The sequence below is a fragment of the Lepisosteus oculatus genome, unplaced genomic scaffold (genome assembly GCF_040954835.1).
Source record: "Lepisosteus oculatus isolate fLepOcu1 unplaced genomic scaffold, fLepOcu1.hap2 HAP2_SCAFFOLD_70, whole genome shotgun sequence".
Lineage (NCBI taxonomy): Eukaryota > Metazoa > Chordata > Actinopteri > Semionotiformes > Lepisosteidae > Lepisosteus > Lepisosteus oculatus.
In genome coordinates this window covers 231322-249340 of record NW_027168257.1, presented here as the reverse complement: position 1 = coordinate 249340, position 18019 = coordinate 231322, and the positions used below count along the sequence as shown (strand labels likewise).

The 18019-nt window shown below is 45.2% G+C and overlaps 5 non-coding genes across 5 annotated transcripts; 1 reads left to right on the top strand and 4 right to left on the bottom strand.

Moving 5' to 3' along the window:
• The first annotated feature begins 924 nt into the window (after positions 1-924).
• On the top strand, positions 925-1066 carry LOC138233688 (U4 spliceosomal RNA). The gene has a single exon (XR_011187617.1). It is a non-coding gene; the product is annotated as a U4 spliceosomal RNA (small nuclear RNA).
• Positions 1067-2974: 1908 nt separating this feature from the next.
• On the bottom strand, positions 2975-3138 carry LOC138233756 (U1 spliceosomal RNA). Its single transcript, XR_011187681.1, has one exon. It is a non-coding gene; the product is annotated as a U1 spliceosomal RNA (small nuclear RNA).
• Positions 3139-6463: 3325 nt separating this feature from the next.
• On the bottom strand, positions 6464-6536 carry trnar-ucg (transfer RNA arginine (anticodon UCG)). Its single transcript has one exon. It is a non-coding gene; the product is annotated as a tRNA-Arg (tRNA).
• Positions 6537-10860: 4324 nt separating this feature from the next.
• On the bottom strand, positions 10861-10942 carry trnas-aga (transfer RNA serine (anticodon AGA)). Its single transcript has one exon. It is a non-coding gene; the product is annotated as a tRNA-Ser (tRNA).
• Positions 10943-13784: 2842 nt separating this feature from the next.
• On the bottom strand, positions 13785-13866 carry trnas-gcu (transfer RNA serine (anticodon GCU)). The gene has a single exon. It is a non-coding gene; the product is annotated as a tRNA-Ser (tRNA).
• Positions 13867-18019: the final 4153 nt, after the last annotated feature.

The window sequence follows — 18019 nt, the reverse complement described above, 5'->3', positions numbered from 1 at the left end:
TTTGTTTTTCCCTGTAGCTCACCCTCATCCAGGTACTGACCTGGCTAACACCTGCTTAGCTTCAGTGGGTTTTCAGTTGCAAGTTGCAAGGGGATGCAAGTGATGGAGCCGCTCGCTGCAATAGCCACTGCATTGGCCGGGAATCGAACCCCAGCCTCCCGCATAGCGGGCGAGAATTCTACCACTGAACCACCAATGCCCAATGCCAGTACCTTCAAAAAAGACGCTTTTTTGGTGCTCTGTTCAAAAAGCATCGACATCTGCTTCCAGCTGCAAAATGCCATCCCCGGAAGCTGAAGAATTTATTTATTTAGACACCGCTCAGAATCCCCTGTAAGATTATCCCTCAATTCCGTTGTGCAGTGCTTTACCTCGTTCAAAAGGCATCTCTTTCCTAGTCACATTCCAAGGCTCATCGAACCCGTGCTGTTTCCTCCAGCGGTATAGTATTGCAGTAAGACAGCACGATGCCTGCAAGACTATGTCACGCTAAACGCCACAGATAGTGTTTGTCCGTTCGTGTCAGTCCTGCAGCCATGGGAAGTGGGACACAAACATGCTGCAATGCTTTCAGGACGTTAGGATTTGTTTATGCAACATCCGAGAAGAGTACTTGTGGCTTGAATGTGAACTGTACGTGCCCGCCCCCTTTCCTCTGCAGTGCATGAGTTCCTCCTGGCATGCCCTTCGTCATTGTTCTGTCATCTTGTATTTAAAGGGTTGTATTTCTGCTGCTGAAAATAAGCAACGGTTTTCTCACAACGCCCTTTGTTCCTGACGGAGCCCTTGTCTGTCATGAAATTCTTCAAAACCTCAAGCTAGAAGAAGAAGAAGACGACAAATATGAAGCATTATAGCAACGACATGCCATGAGACGATCGATAACGATTTCCATAGGATCCCCGCGGTTGCCTGGCAACCGTCAGCTTTGCGCATTGGCAGTATCATAGCCTGTGAGGTTTAGCCGAGGCGCGATTATTGCTAGTTGAAAACTTTTCCCAATACCCCGCTTCCGCCGGTTTGCAATACAATCGGCGAAATCAATTTTTGACAGTCTCGTCAGAGACTGAGCAAGGTGTTTAAAGACAGATTTTGTCATAGTGACATAATGGTAGAAAGAAACGAGCTTCCCAGTGGGCAAAAGCCGTATAATATACGTCTATTAAACGCATACCTTAGACATCTAAATGTGGTCTGCAATTCATCTAGAATGAAATTCTAATATACGTCTACTGTTATACGTCAATTATACGTCTATGATTAGATGTTCATTATACGTAAATGGTTGGAGTTCTATTATACGGATAAATTCAGAGGACTATTATACATATATGGTAGGTGTTACAGATAACTTTAGAGGACTATTATACGTATATGGGTAGAGGTCTATTATACATCAAAGATAGGTTTTACAGGTGTAGAAACTAGTAAATCAAGCCAATGATTAGGTTTAGAAATTTATTCTGAAAATACACATTCACACCTGAAACATATGTATTTCAAATTATACATTGTATACAATCAATCAACAATCAACATATGGGCAATAATTATAAAAAACACAACTAGTCTTAAACTTCAGCTTCAAATTCTGGTAACATGGCAATATACAGTATAGTAACGACAAACACAAACTAATTACATTAACACACTAACTCAAAACCACATTTTGATTCAAATATACATTTTAAAATGTACAACTTCTATATTTCCAAGAAAAAAAAATATTACAATGGAAGTTAAGACGATTTTTGTCCACTATTTGCAAACCCTGTCTAATTGTCCTAACAGTTAGAACCAAAAACCTATTATTTTCAGTGTCCAGATCTCCTGGCCCCCTGCCTTGCATATGCATTCTTCAAGTAACACATGGCGTGCTCCTTTATTTCTTTTTCTGTTGATGTAGGGTGGGACTTCAGCACCGCAGCTAGGAGAAAATTATATAATATTACTTCCCAAATAAATGATGATTAATATCTTCTTTAGTATAATCTAAAAAATGAATGGTTTACTGAGCTCAAAGCTGAAATAAATGTATAAAATTTGGCTTGCATCATAGCAGTTGAGCAATAAAGTCTGTCCTAATTAAAGAGTACCCAAAGTTTGAAAGTACAACATAGAATAAGAAAAGAGAAACGGCAAAACGATTTTGTGTCATCTTCCCCATTCACACTATTTTTATGTGCCATTTTTTGCTTATTCACGTACTATTTTAATCAAAATAATATTAAGAAAGATCTGTATGTATTCAGATAGTATTATTATTGTTCATACTTGCTCGTCAAAAGAGGATTGCTGAGATATTTGCGGATATACTTCTACGTTTGAAAAACGTGACCAACGAATACTAGCAATGCATTGTGGTATATAACCGGAAAATATGCTGGGTTGAATATTTTCTCAATGTATGCGTTTATTAATGTTGTCGATATTATGGTTGAAATTTAACATTGATAATACATTGCGGCTATGTGCCCCCTGCTATGAGGTATGCTATGTGCCCCCTGCTATCCTCTAAATCTGCAAATGAAGATGAGTCGATAAACCACTCGTTTTTCGTATAACTAGACATATATTCATTTGTTACCGATTTCATTCATTGAGCACGGATACAATAGAGGTACAGCCATTCACTGTTTGACATGTCTGCACTGGTACAGAACCGAGCAATCAGAAAACGGGTGAAACTGTCTTTAGACTCAGCATACAGTACCGAGGCCCCCCATGACCAAATAAAGGCTAACCTCGATAATCAGCCTAAAGAACGCAGACTACAGCAAAACGACTGACTTTGAAAAGGGAATGAACGTCCAGAAAGAGTAGTGGAACTAGCTTGAGATGCTTCTCCGGACCCCTAACTAAAAGCCAGCGAGAACCAGCAGCGGCGTCCACTCCTGTCGAACCGGGATCCTTCCGCAGCCACGCAGCTCGTGGTGTCCTAACCCTCCCGTATCTGATTTTGGACCAAGCACATCAGGGGAGAGCGCGAACGCAGTCCCCCACTACCAGAAATTATGCAGTCGAGATTCCCACATTTGGGGAATTCGCAGGGGTCAGCACAGCCGGAGTGCAATGGCCAAGCCTCGCCCTGGGTGAACCTCCTTCTTGATCAAGGTATCTCCCCTGCCAGGTAAGTATGAGTTAAACAGGCCCCTGCAAGCGGCCCGCACCCACAGCACAAATCGCGCAGTCTAGGCCACCTCCTCGCCCCGCACGCCACCGCCTCCTGCTGGGCCCACTCTTTCACACACTCACACGCCACACTAACACTCAAAAGTGTGGGCAAAACGAGAAAACGAGCGCGCCGTTTCCTACACATCTGCAGTCGCCGTTGCGCATTCGCAGCATGTCCCGGGATGCAATTCGGCCTCATTTGCATAACTCCAGACCGGCAGATCGCCACGCAAGCTCGCGACGTGCGCCTGCCACACACCGAACAAACCTTTTCAGCAATTTCCAAAAAACGGGCCTGCTCGCCTGCCCACAAGGCTCCGTCTCTTACCTGCTCTCCAGAGCCTGCTGCCTTCTGTGCTTTTCTCTCGGCACCGCTGCAGTGCACACAACTCCTGCAGCGGGAGGGGGGGAGAAAGTTCCCGCGCTCCGCCGCAGGGAAGGCTCGCTCCGTGCGCACACGTCCTTTCGATGCCAGTCCAACAAGTGCTCCGCATTAGCTGCGTCGGGGCTCCGGCGTGTCGCACCTCACCTCACCTCGCACTGCCCCCTCCTTGAATGTCTGCCGCTGGGCATGCCCCGCTCTCCTCCGCCTTATCTTATCGCGTGTGAGCACCGACAATGGCCACAATGCCGGGGAATGGCACCTGTAAAGTGTTAATTGGGGCACAGGAACAGCCCGTCTCGTCTCGGGGGGGCCGCCTTCAGAGACAATACAGCAAACACAGCGGGGCGGGGGAAGAAGACGACACCACACATGCGGGTACATTCAGCTCCGGCGGGATCGAGACATTTGTCGGTCTTTTCAAGTGCCGAGAGCCGAGCAATCCTTCACTTGTATCGTTTCTCCCCGGTGACTAGATCTGGCCCTGCGACTCTCGACTGGGCTCACCCCCGGGGCAGCCCAGCAGGTGTGAGCCTGGCCGGCACCCGGATGGGAGATTCCACCCCGGAAAAGCTCCGGTTGCTGCTGCTCCTGCAAGAGGTGTGACTGGGACCAGTAGGGAGCGCTCACCCTGCGGGCTGTGTGGCTCTCTTACGCCCCAGCCTCCTGATGGCAACACTCTGCTGCACAAACAGGCGCCGTCCTTCGGGATAATTGAAAAGTTCGGGTCATAGCCGATGCAGTGCGTGCTAATTAGAACAGCAACGCTGAGCTCTCAGCACCGTACTGAGCCCAGGTGTTTTTCTAAAGCTGTCAGGTGCAGTTCATTTACAGTACGCCCCGTGTCTCAACGGTAGGACGGAGTCAAATACTGCCTCGACACGCAACAGCATTATAATAAACCGCAGGACTTGAGGGCTGTTCTCTTTCAATGTTCCAAGGCATTCGTAAGAGCGTAGGTCAAGGGCCATTCGTGCATCTCCTGTAACTCGAGTAAAAATGCTATTCAAAGTGCAGTGACTGAAATCGTCGTCCACATGTCTCCGTTGTTGATTTTTTTCTGTCTAAGAAAGTTCTATTTTCATGTCCGAACGGGGAGACTTTATCATTCCAACTTGAAGCCACCCTTAAGTACTCTGAGGTGTGTGTCTGCTTACACGTATGGCGTAAAAGGTTTCTTAAACGGAGAGCGAACTTGAAAAAAGTTGCCGCCGCCTCGCACTCCCTGTTCGATTGTAGCAAGAAGCCAACAGCTGGCGTATTTACTGTAATCGTGGCCGAGTGGTTAAGGCAACAAACTTGAAATCTGTTTGGGTCTCCCTGCGCAGGTTCAAATCCTGCCGACTACGGTGTCCTTTGCATTTGCTCTCGTGCGTGCATGAAAAAGGACCAGCGCTGTTTTGTTTTCGCTGGGACCTTTAACACTCTAAATCGCCTAGACCCACTGCCTTGGAAATCGATTGTTCAGCACCCACGAGTGACGCTTTGCAGCTGGACGCAGATAACGATGCTTTTCTGCAACGAGCTTTCCAGCTGAATTTTCTCGGCAGCTCCATACTGAACCTGTTCTCCATTGCAACATAGCGGAGGCTCGTCACGTCTATAGCAAGGCTGTGTAGGACCGCATACGCCACAGTGACTTGTACACAGACCACATGAAAGGCAAGCAAAATACACTTTTAAAATTCCAAAGACTCACAAGGTCAGAGGAACAGCGATGACCTGAACAGATCTGTTACAGAAGTCTAGGTTGACCTTTTTAGAGCTGTAATTGCATTTTTGTTTAATAGAAGATCAAATCTACTCGCATGTACCAGCACCTTACAGTTTATTGATGTTAATTCTATTTAAGTAATAAGATTGCTAACGATGTTGGACTTTAGCCAGTGTTTTTTAGAACAAATTGCTTACTCTTCTGTAAGGAATACGCAGTACGTGCCTTTGTCAGTCATTGCTCACCATACCTGTAACTTTCTTATCTAACTCACTTCCTCAAATGGTGAAGGTCCACAAACATAAATGAAAAAAAAACCCTTGTTGTAGATGAGGTGCACAAAAAAGCAGCCCCTGATAGTGTATAACTCATTTATACTATTGCAGAGACACATGTAACATATATATATATACTGTATATATATATGAAACAGAAATACAAACAGAAACAGGAATCGCTTACTCACCTGGAGAATCTCTGTAGGAATATCTAGCATTTATCAATGGAAATAAAAGCTGCTTTAATACAGTGCATGTTCAAACTCAAAACCTCAGCTGCTGTTCTTGTTTGTTTTGGGACAAATTGCAACTGAGCATCGCATGAGCCGGTACGTACCCTTATCTGTTAGGGAATTTCAAGGGAGGAGTTAGATCAGAATGGGTAGGCTGCAAAACAACAAGTAAAGATTTATTCCAAGATGAAACGTTGTGGCGGTTTTCTTATCTTTTCAGCATGGACTAAACTTTTACGTGTTCCTTATATGCTATATATGTATATATTAGAACCAATGTCGTTCTTAAAAACTAACATGAAATTGTCAGGGACATTCAGCTATATACAAAGACGAGACAGACAAAGTAATAATTCTATATTAACGTGGCCTACATATTGACGCAATGATCGAACTAACTGACATGTTCTGATTCAGATCCCCTGCAGTTCATGCCAATTAGAACAATAGCAATGCTGAGTCCTCCCCACCCTACTGAGCACAAATTCAGCTGCTCTCCAGTTCTGTTCTGCATGTTTTTTCATTGCAATTGAGCTCGGAGCTGGAGATGATCTCCATACAGTTCTGTGTTAACTAGCCCGCACTTGCGTGCTAATTTACGGGTTGTGGCAAATGCTTTTCTATAGTTCATATACATGACGGCAACCTGTTACCGAGGAACCTGAGAGGTTTAAAAGCCTCACGAGCCAGGAAGGACTCGAACCTACAATCTTCTGATGCGAAGTCAGACGCGTTATCCATTACGCCACTGGCCCATAGAACATGCGCTTACACTCCACCACAGAGAGCTCTACACTGCTACCAGTAGTACACTTCCCCATCTAAATTTTCACAGCAAGAAACTTGTGTTTCCTACTATTTTTATCAGGTTTAAAATATCATCTCCTTAAAACAGAAAAAGTGTTGATGTGTCGTGCTGAAATTCCGATTGATTTTGAATTCAAAGAAAAAAGGTTTTCTTCCAAAACACCGTGAAATTCTAACATCTTGCAGACAATAGGTGTATTCCATGTTGAAAAGAGAAGAAAGAAAACCATGGAACCTTTTACAGGTGTGAGGCTTCTTCAGGTGTGAGAAGACCTCATGGCCGAAACGTTGTGTTTCCTTTCTTCTCTTTTCAGCATGCAATAAACCTATTACTTGTTCCTTTGCAGCCGAGGCATGGTGACGTAGCTACCCAGCTGAACATCTTGCAGACTCTACAGTACTTCTCTCCTGTAGAAGTAAAGCAGGGCTTGCTGGGTGAGCTTTTGCTCCGGTAAATTAGGTCACGTGTCATGTTAAATCACTTCTTCTAAACACAACATTTGCTGGTGCTAGCTTTCCCCATGAAAAGAGACATTTCCCTTACAGTACATGACATATCGTTTTTTTTTTCTATCAATAAGTATAGAAATAAAACAAAAGAAAAAATGTTGTCGCCAAAGAATGCAGCTCTGTCGCCTTGGGGAGGTGTCAAGGGCATTGAGCTCCATGAGAAGTGTCAAATAAATGCCATTTCTCATCATTTCTCTTGGCGTCAGTTCTGCTATTAAATGGGAAAGAGACAACGGGCTCAGAGATTATGTTAAGTGCACACCGAGCGCAGATGTGTCCAAGTGTCTGTAAAAGTGCGGTGCTCCCTAGTGGCTTAAAGTGCCTGCCTAGTAAGCAGGCGATCCTGGGTCTGAATACCAGCTGTGCCTCTCTCCGTGTCTTGTTGTGCCAAATGTATCATTTCAGACAAACATGTACAGCTTTGTTCAGTTTAATGCAAGAATGCATTTCCTTTCTGGAATAACTTGTTTCTGAAGAAATCCATACATTTTGTGAAAGATGAAATCAATTTCTTGGTTGTCAGTGAAAAAATATTGCTGGCTACAAGAAGCGCAAACGATTGTTTTCTTTGACCATAAACCTGCAAATGTAGGGAGCACAAGCGGCCGTCAGTCTCTGTGGAGCAATCGGTTAGTGCATTTGGCTGTTAACTGAAAGGTTGGTGGTTCAAGCCCCTCTGGTATGGGTGTCTCAGTTTTTCCAATGTAAACATCATCACCATCGCTAAAGAAGATGGCGCAGAAGGCTCCACAGCCAAAACGTTGTGCTTCTTTTTTTCTCTTTTCAGCATGGAGTAAACCTTTGCTTTATCCTTTGCAGCCTAAGCATGCTGATGCAGCTACCTTTCTCTTAACGCGCCTCAATCATTATTCACCAAAACGATCAGCAGAATAAGTCGCCTTTGTGGTGATGTCACTCCTCTGCTTCACAAATGTCCTTAGTGACGGGCCATTTCTTTCTGCCATTTTTTTTCCGGAGCGGTTATTGATTGCTCCATCATTTCCCTCTTACTTTCCATCACTAGATTGAAAAAAAAAACAGAAACAGGCTGACAGGACGACAATCAAATTGCAAAAACTCATCAAAGCACTCGATAGAGTATTGGAATCCACAAGTAGCTACGAGCAACTTTGTCTTGGCTTGCATGAATGTCGGAAAATGTCAAAAAGAAAAAGATGGTGGCTTTTTCATATTCGTTCTTTTATTTTTAGCTCGTTGGCTCTTCTGTCCATTGTCCTCCTGCCTGGCTCTTGACCTGTGACTGTTTGAACGCACACAGTAGACTTTCATGCGGGGGATTTGTCCTGAGCCTCTGTGAAAGACCCACCCACCCCCATAAATAACTGCTCTAGAAACACATGAATGCAAAACTAAACCACAGCTTAAAGAGGAGCTTGTCATGACCGCCAGGCAGTTAAGACCAACTCTTAAGCGATCTAATCAGCACCAGCAGTGGGTGATTATTAACAAACCCTGCCGCACGAGTTAACCCACCTGCACACACTCCACCGTGCGGTACACAGTGCTATTTTTACCATCTTTACCTGCTTCCCGCTGCTCGGTATTGAGTCTATGCCTTGAGAGCTCTACCTGGCGTTTTTTCCATTACCTCGTTTATTCTGGATATTGGACTCCCCTTCTGCCTTTTTGACTTTGGACCTCGCCTCTCACCTCGGACTGTTTGCCACCAGTGTTCTCCCTGGATTACGACTTACCTTACGCCTCTTGACCACGAAACAAAGCAAAGCAGAGCAAAACAAAACGGAAAAACGAAAACCCTCACATCCCGCACTTGCATATAACGCCGTTACGTGCCCAAGCGGTATTGTACGTCATCCTAGCACTGCACCCCGGGGCGTACGGTATATGGGAACGAGCACACGCCACGAATCGTCTCGAATCACTCCCTACAGCTGTAAGGTGCCTTGAAGCGTGCACCCCCAACTTTCTTCTTTGCCCATCTGTGAAAGGTAAACTCTTGAGCAAACTCTGAACCAGCTCTAAGGAAACTAACCCAATTTAGACGTTACTTTGACTCATCTTTTTACGCTCAGTGCTGGATTGCTCAAACTCCAGCTAGGGTTAGGGTTAGCATTCCCACGCTACTTAGACAATTTGTTTACGCTCAGTGCTGGATTATGGGAACTTCAGGACGAGTGGGTATTTTCTCCTATCTGTCAATTCTGTTTTGTTTTGGAGACTCTTGGCTGCCTATGTTGTACAGTGCAGCGTGAAGGAAACATTTTCCAAAACTGTGTCAGCTCAAAAGTTGTAAGAAAACCTCTCCAGCTACTTTAACTCTCTTCATTTTTGTCATTTAATGTGACACTCGATGTATAACTGTATAACATCAGTTATTCTGTGCGATTGATTCTCATTTTATTCTAAACTCGCCCGCCCAGGGACGCCATTAAATGTAGAGGTTTGATGGGTTTACTGAGACAATTATTAATTGTAGCAATAAACACGAGGTTGTTCGTTGGGGCTTTTAGAAAATCAATTGTCAGATCAACTAACAACGCACACACATATGCAAATGGTGAGACTCCAGTTCGACACCCAGTTCGACACCACTTTACAGTATCTGACAAAAGGATGGCAGACTGTGCCAGACCGGCAGATAACTTCCGCTTATTTTCACCATATTAAACATTGGAAATCCAACCACCTGCATTTGTGACACTTGATTTTGGCTCCACCTACAGTAAGACACTCTTAAATCTTCAAACACTTTTCTCTTCTCCCGCAACACTCTTGTCTGTCGGCACTATGTGGCAGCGTTGCATGACAACCCCTCTCACCACGGAAAGGAACCTAACAGCTTTGGTAAGAGAGGAGAAAAGGACCTGGCCCGTACGGGGCTCAAACCCGTGACCTTGGTGTTATTAGCATCACGCTCTAACCAACTGAGCTAACTGGCCTCACGACAGTGCTCCTCTCTGTGCTGCAAAAAATCGAACTCAGGGAATTTCTTTTTTCCTCCTTTGAATAGAAAGCCGTGTAATTCAGTGTACGGGCTTTCTCGTGCAGTTTCATGGTTCTTGTAACCCAAATCCTACACTGGCCTGAAGTGCCCCCCCATTTCACAGCATTTTTCAGCTGATTTAAAATGTACCTAAAGGAGAAGCATTATTGAAGACCATCAATTACCAAGAGCTTTTGTCAAAGGTTTTGGTGGTCATTTTGAATGACCACAGAGCGCTGTGACCTCGGTTTTACATCTCAACCAAAAGACAGCGCCCTTTTACAACACAGCATCTCCGTCACTATACTGGGGCATTGGGACCGGCACAGACCTCAGGGTGAGCGCCCCCCCGCCGGCACCATTAACACCGCTTGCAGCTGGAAGCTTTGTTTTTCCCTGTAGCTCACCCTCATCCGGGTACTGACCTGGCTCACACCTGCTTAGCTTCAGTGGGTTTTCAGTTGCGAGTTGCAAGGGAATGCAAGTGATGGAGCCGCTCCCTGCAAAAGCCACTGCATTGGCCGGGAATCGAACCCAAGCCTCCCACATGGCAGGCGAGAATTCTACCACTGAACCACCAATGCTCAGTGCCTGGACCTTCAAAAAAGACGCTTTTTTGGTGCTCTGTGGAAAACGCGTCGACATCTGCTTCCAGCTGCAAAATGCCATTCGCGGACGCTGAAGAACTTATTTCCAAGGCAGTGGGTACAAGCGATTGGGCGTTTTAAAACCACCAGGAACAGCAAAGAGGCGCGCTTCTTTGCTTGCGCCGAAACACACCGACTGGAGGCAGACAACGTAGTCGGCAGGATTCGAACCTGCGCGGGGAGACCCCAATGGATTTCTAGTCCATCGCCTTAACTACTCGGCCACGACTACAGCAAGCCCCACCGCCGCTGCGTTCTTGCTACAATCTTACCTGGATCGCGAGGCGCCGGCGAAAGCCTATTTCAAAGTCGTTCTCCGTTTCAAAAAAACATTTCCAAAATACAAGCCTTGCAGACAGACACGCCTCAGAGGAATTAAGGGTGGCTTCATGTCGGAATGATAAAGTCTCCCCGTCCGGACATGAAAATACCACTTTGTTACACAAAAAAAGAATCAACAACAGAGAAATGCCCACAAGCATTTGAAAAGCCGCACCACGTCGCACTTGAAATAGCTCTTACATTAGTGGTAGACGCAGGAATCGCCTTTTTATTTACGCTCTTACCAACGCGATGGAAAGCAAAACAAAGCAAAGCAGAGCAAAACAAAACGAACAAACGAAAACCCTGCATATAACGCCGTTACGTGCCCAAGCGGTATTGTACGTCATCCTAGTACTGCACCCCGGTGCATACGGTATATGGGAACCAGCACACGCCACGAATCGTCTCGAATCACACCCTACAGCTGTAAGGCGCCTTGAAGCTTGCACCCCCAACATTCTTCTTTGCGCATCTGTGAAAGGTAAACTCTTGAGCAAACTCTGAACCAGCTCTAAGGAAACTAATCCGATTAGACGTTACTTTGACTCATCTTTTTACGCTCAGTGCTGGATTGCTCAAACTCCAGCTAGGGTTAGGGTTAGCATTCCCACGCTACTTAGACACTTTGTTTACGCTCAGTGCTGGATTTTGGGAACTTCAGGACGAATGGGAATTTTCTCCTATCTGTCAATTCTGTTTTGTTTTGGGGACTCTTGGCTGCCTATGTTGTACAGTGCAGCGTGAAGGAAACATTTTCCAAAACTGTGTCAGCTCAAAAGTTGTAAGAAAACCTCTCCAGCTGCTTTAACTCTCTTCATTTTTGTCATTTAATGTGACACTCGATATATAACTGGAGCCTCACATATGCAAATGGTGAGGCTCCAGTTCGACACCCAGTTCGACACCACTTTACAGTATATGACAAAAGCATGGCAGACTGTGCCGGACCGGCAGATAACTTCCGCTTATTTTTACCATATTAAACATTGGAAATCCTCCCACTTGCATTTGTGACACTTGATTTTGGCTCCACCTAAGACACTCTTAAATCTTCAAACACTTTTCTCTTCTCCCGCATCACACTTGTCTGTCGGCACTATGTGGCAGCGTTGCATGACAACCCCTCTCACCACGGAAAGGAACCTAACAGCTTTGGTAAGAGAGTAGAATTACCTGAAGAACTGCTTTCCATGGAAGCAGGACCAAGCGATGTAGCATTTTTATAGTACCAGGAAAGGAGAAACTGCACTTCGCCTTTGCCGCACAGGCACAAGGCAACGTGCGGCAGACGCCATAGTCGGCAGGATTCGAACCTGAGCGGGGAGTCCCCAATGGATTTCAAGTCTATCGCCTTAACTACTCGGCCACAACTACAGCGAGCTCGCCGCCGCCGCATTCCTCCTATAATCTAACACGGAGTGCGAGGTGGCTGCAGAAACTTTTTTTAAGTCGCTCTCCGTTAAAAAAAAAAAACCTTTCACAAGATACATGCCGGCAGACAGACACGCCTCAGAGGGTTTAAGGCTGGCTTCACGTTCAAATGATAAAGTCTCCCCGTCCTGATGTCAAAATGCAACTTTGGCAGACAGAAAAAACATCAACAAACCAAAAATGTGGACAAGGATTTTACAAGCTGCACCACACTGCACTTTCAAAAGCATTTACATTCGTGTTAGACGGAGGAATTGTCTTTGTTTTGCGCGTTTACGAACGCCATGGAAAACGAAACAAAACAAAAGCCCTCAGCTCCTGCACGTGATTATAATGCCGTTACGTGTTGAAGCAGGAATTTACGTCATCCTACCACTGCAACACGGGGAATAGAGGGAAATGAAAACACGCTACGAATCGTCTCAATCACTCCCTAGAGTCGTAAGGCACATTGAAGGGTGCACCCCCATCATTAATCGTTGGGCCTCTGTGAAAGGAAAGCTGTTGAGCAGTCTTTGAAACAGCTCGGATGAAACACTTGATTGCTTCCATGTGCATCTGGAGCCCACTTCTTATTTTCACTTCACGCCGCCCCAAACCATTTCTAAAACAGGAGATTCGCGTTTGGGAATGCGCCCTGCCCTACAAATAAAACAGGTCTACGGGTCTGAAACCTGCTCCACGGAAAACAGTTCTGTTGCGCTTTTGATCAAAGGGAGATTCTCTGTTCTTACTTTTTGATGACATAACACCCAAAGGGGCCTCTTTGGAGCTGGATTCCAACCAGCATCCTAAAGTTTCTTGGCGGTATCCTTTACAGTCCTCTGTTCGGTCGACAAGGAACAGAAGGGGGCAGCTTTCCTCACACATACAGTGCAATGTACTGTAGTGTTCCCCTTCATTGAATTCGCAGTTCTGCATCAGACCTCTAACTCGTTTCCTTAGCTTGGATTTAAGCCACGAAGCAGGCTTCTACTGTATAAACGTCTAGAGGAATCACAAACTATTTGAGAGGCCATCATCCCAGGGGGAACTGACAAAGTCTATCCCTTTGATCTATCCCTAAACACCTAGCGCAGTCTCTCGAGAGACTGTCAAAAATCGCTTTCTCCGTTTGTGCTGCAAGTAAGTGAAAACGCAGTCTCAAACCAGAGCCACTTGGCAGCAGCGGCACGTAAATACTGTTACTGCCACTGCTCGATACCGACGTTAGCCTACTATACCATGTTCAGCCACCGCTAGAAAATGCACGGCTCTAGTACTGGAGCAAACAAAAGGAGGGCCAACGTCGAACGGGCACACGTGTCAGACATAGAGAGCGACGAGAATGGGATTCGAACCCATGCGTGCAGAGCACAACGGATTAGCAGTCCATCGCCTTAACCACTCGGCCACCTCGTCGACGAAACTGGGCTGTCCAGACATGGGTTGGCGCGCTAAAGATGATCTTTTTCTTTTTTTTCCCTCGTACTCGAGGGTCCTTTTCCTGTTCCACATGCGATTTCAACATTTTCCTTGGGAGATGTCAAGCCAGCAAGCCACTGCTGTGGTTCAGTGGCCAGTGTGGAGTTCAGTGGCCCTGTTGTACACAGAAAGCACATTGAGCTCCTTGGACATGAAAAGTTCCAGATAAAAGCCATTTGTCATCCTTTCTCTTGGTGTCGATGTTGCTATTGTATGTAAAGGTGGCAACTTGCTCAGCGAGCAGGCGGAGCACACACCGAATGCAGATGTGTCTGAGTGGTGTGTCCAAGTGGCTGCAAAAGGACAACACTCCCAGGGCGCCGTGGCTTAGTTGGTTAAAGTGCTTGTCTCCTTAAACAGGAGATGCTGGGTCCGAATCCCAGTGGTGCCTTCTTCGTTCTGTCTTCTCGAACTGAACTGGTCCTTACAGACAACCGCCTACCGCTAGACTTAATTAAATGCAAGTATTCATTTCCTGTCTTTAACGCGACTTGTTTTTCTTAAAATGGATGCAACTTGCAAAACATGAAATACAAACCTCGCTAATCAGCGCTCGAGGCTGGCAAAAAAAAAAGAAGTCAGCAATGTTTTTTTCTTTAACCTTAAGCCTGCTAATGGAGAAGAACCTAGTCGCCATATCACATACATCCGTTTCAACGATAAGAAGGTAACAACTATCCTCACTCCAGAGTAAATCTCACGTTTAGGGCATATTTTTTTCCACTTTACCATGAGTCGGGCTCAGCTGCACAGAGGCGAGAGCAGAGCAATGAGGTCACGGGGACAGGGGAGTCACACGCTGGCGGTTTGAACACGCGGAAGATCACTGAGAGATCCACAGTATGTGGACCCTCCGTGCGCCATCATTCCACACTCCAGACTCTGAATCCTGCCATCCGAGTTAAGATCTCGGCGGAACCTGAGGCGCAGTTCTTTCTTAAAACGTAATCTGGTGAGCATTTCTAGAATCGTACTTGTATAGATGCAGCCTTTAATGTGTTGCTAGGTTAAAATTTATGACTTCTTGAACTTCAGTAGGCAACTGCCCTCTTGATTTCGGATTTAATTTCTTTATTACAGGGGCGCTTTTATGATGACAGAGTCATGTTCAGGTACTTTGCTTGATGGAGGAAGCTCATTTCGGACTCTGTGATCTGCTCACCTGGAAAGGTCTGCTGTACTACTACAAGAGAGAAGTAGAGTGTGGAGGAAGGGACAATTTTATGATGCTTTGGAAGGTAATGTTTTTTTTTCTTTGAAATCGAAATGAATCAGAATATCAGTGCAAAAGACAAACTTTTGGTTTGGTTTAAAGAGATATGGTTTTAAAACAGACAAAATGTAGAAAACAGGTGTTTCTCACTTTTGGAAAAGAATGGACCAGGGGTAATATTTTACTAGTTGCAGTGCTAAGCTCACTGGGTTACAGTCCTGTAGTGTCACACCAGGGCCAGTGGTGCAATGGATAATGTGTCTGACTATGGATTAGGAGTTTGGAGGTTCGACTCCTGCCTGGCGCTGGTTGTTTTTAAACACATCAGCCTACTCCCTAAGTGCCTGTCGTAAGAGGCGACTAAAAGGGTTGTGTCAGGAAGGGCATCTGACGTAAAACCATCTTGCCAAAACCATGGTTGCAAAGAACACAAACCACATACCGGATCGGCCGGGGCCCGGGTTAACAACGTCCGCCATTAGTGCTGTGTCCCAACAGGGTACTAATGGAAATTATGCTACTGTGGGGAAAACTGTAGAGTGGGGGCTACAGAAAAGAAACAAGGTGAAGGGGCCTGGAAGGAATGTTAAGTCAATGAGAGTGGGGAGTTGGAATGTTGGCACCATGACAGGGAGAGGGAGAGAATTGGTTGAAACTATGGCAAGGAGAAAAGTGGAGATCTTGTGTGTGCAAGTAACCAAGTGGAAAGGAAACAGCTCAAGACACCTAGGAGAGGGATACATGATTCTATATGCTGGAAAGAGTACCAAAATGAATGGAGTGGGTGTGATAGTGTGCAAAGACCTAGCAGACAAGATAGTGAGGGTGGTTAGACACTCAGACAGGATTATCAATGTACAGGTGGCTTTTGAGAGTGGGTTATGGAATATCATCTCTGTATATGCACCACAGGTAGGAAGACCACAGGAGGAAAAGGAGAGCTTTTTGGAAGATCTCGAAGAAGTGATTAGCAGAATCCCAGGAAATGAAATGGTGGTAATTGGAGGAGACTTCAATGCACATTTAGGAGAGAAATGCCCAGATTATCCAGATGAACATGGTCAGAGAGGGCTAGGAGAGAGAAATGAAGAAGGAGGAAGGCTACTAGAGACACTCCAAGCTCTTGAATTGTTTGCAGTGAACACAGGGTTCACGAAGAATTATGAGCAAAAGGTGACATACAGGAGTGGAGGCCATGATACCCAAATAGATTACATATTAGTGAGAAGAATTGATAGAGCGAAAGTCCAAGATGCTAAAGTCCTGCCCTATGAGGCTGTTACCAGACAACACAGGCTACTGGTGATGGACATCACAATATTGAAGGAGCGAAGAATAAGGCAGAGGAAACACCCAGCACGAACAAAAGTGTGGAAACTGAGAGAAAACAAAGTAGATTTCAACAGGCTGGTGAAAGAAATGAAAAACAACACAGAGGAAACAGAGGAGCCTTCAGTTGAAGAAGAGTGGACTGAGATGAGCCACATCCTAGAAGAGGCTGCTACCAGGGTTTGTGGAAAGACAAGAGGAGGCAGACCGAGGGAAAATGAAGAGTGGTGGTGGGATATGGAAGTTCAGGAAACACTGAAGGAAAAGAAAAAAGCATACAAGGCACTGAAAGATGGCACTGGAGAATTACAAGAATATAAGAGACTAAAGAAGGTAGCAAAAAGAAGTGTAGCAAGAGCAAAGGAAAGAGCCTGGAAAGAATGGAATGAGAAACTTGAAACAAAGGAAGGAGAGGACCAAATCTACAAGATTGCTAAACATAGAGCGAGACAGAAAAAAGATATTATCCGGGTGGCGGGACTCAAGGATGGAGAAGGCAGAGTCTTGATTAAAGAAGAACAGATCAAGCAAAGATGGCTGGAGTACTTCAAAAATCTGTTAAATGTAGAAAATGAGAGGGAGAACCTAGTGGAGGCAGACGTAGTGTGTGGACCAATCCAAGAAATTTCAGTAAAGGAAGTGACAGAAGCTATCAAAGAGATGAAAGTGGGCAAAGCAACTGGACCATCAGGAATAGCAGCAGAACACTTTAAGAACCTCGATGAAGAGGGGATTCAGTGGCTGACGAGATTGCTAAACAATATTGCAAAGGAAGAGAGAATTCCAGAAGAATGGACAAAAAGCAGTATGGTTACCATCTACAAGGAGAAAGGAGACCCAATGGAGTGTTAAAACTATAGAGGAATAAAACTTCTGGAACATGGATTGAAAATCCTGGAAAAAATTCTGGACAAGAGACTCAGGAAGATAATCAGGATCCACAACTCACAATTTGGATTCTCAGTGGGGAAAAGCACAACAGATGCCATTTTTGTGATGAGACAGTTACAGGAGAAGACACTAGAGAAAGGGAAAAAGCTGTATGTGGCCTTTCTGGACTTGGAGAAGGCATATGACCGTGTGCCCAGAGAGGTGGTGTATTGGTGCTTGAGGAAGAAAGGAGTACCAGAAAGCATGGTGAAGTTAGTTCAAGCAACCTATAGAGATGCAACTACGAAGATGATAACACAACAGGGAGAGACAAAAGAGTTTGAAATCACAGTTGGAGTACACCAAGGATCAGCACTAAGTTCTTTCCTTTTCATAAACATTATTGACACACTGACAGAGGAGGTAAGAACAGAAGTGCCTTGGGAACTCATCTTTGCTGATGATGTGGCACTGATGGCAGACTCAGAAGTAGAACTACGGGAGAAAGTGTTCAAATGGCAGAGGAGTCTGGAAAAGGGTGGACTGAAAATGAATGCACAAAAATCTGAAATAATGGTAATGGAGAGAAGAGGAGATACTATGACCAATGTTGAGGAGACAAATGGAGGAAAACTGAAACAAGTTGATGACTTTAAATACCTTGGATCAAAACTGGTA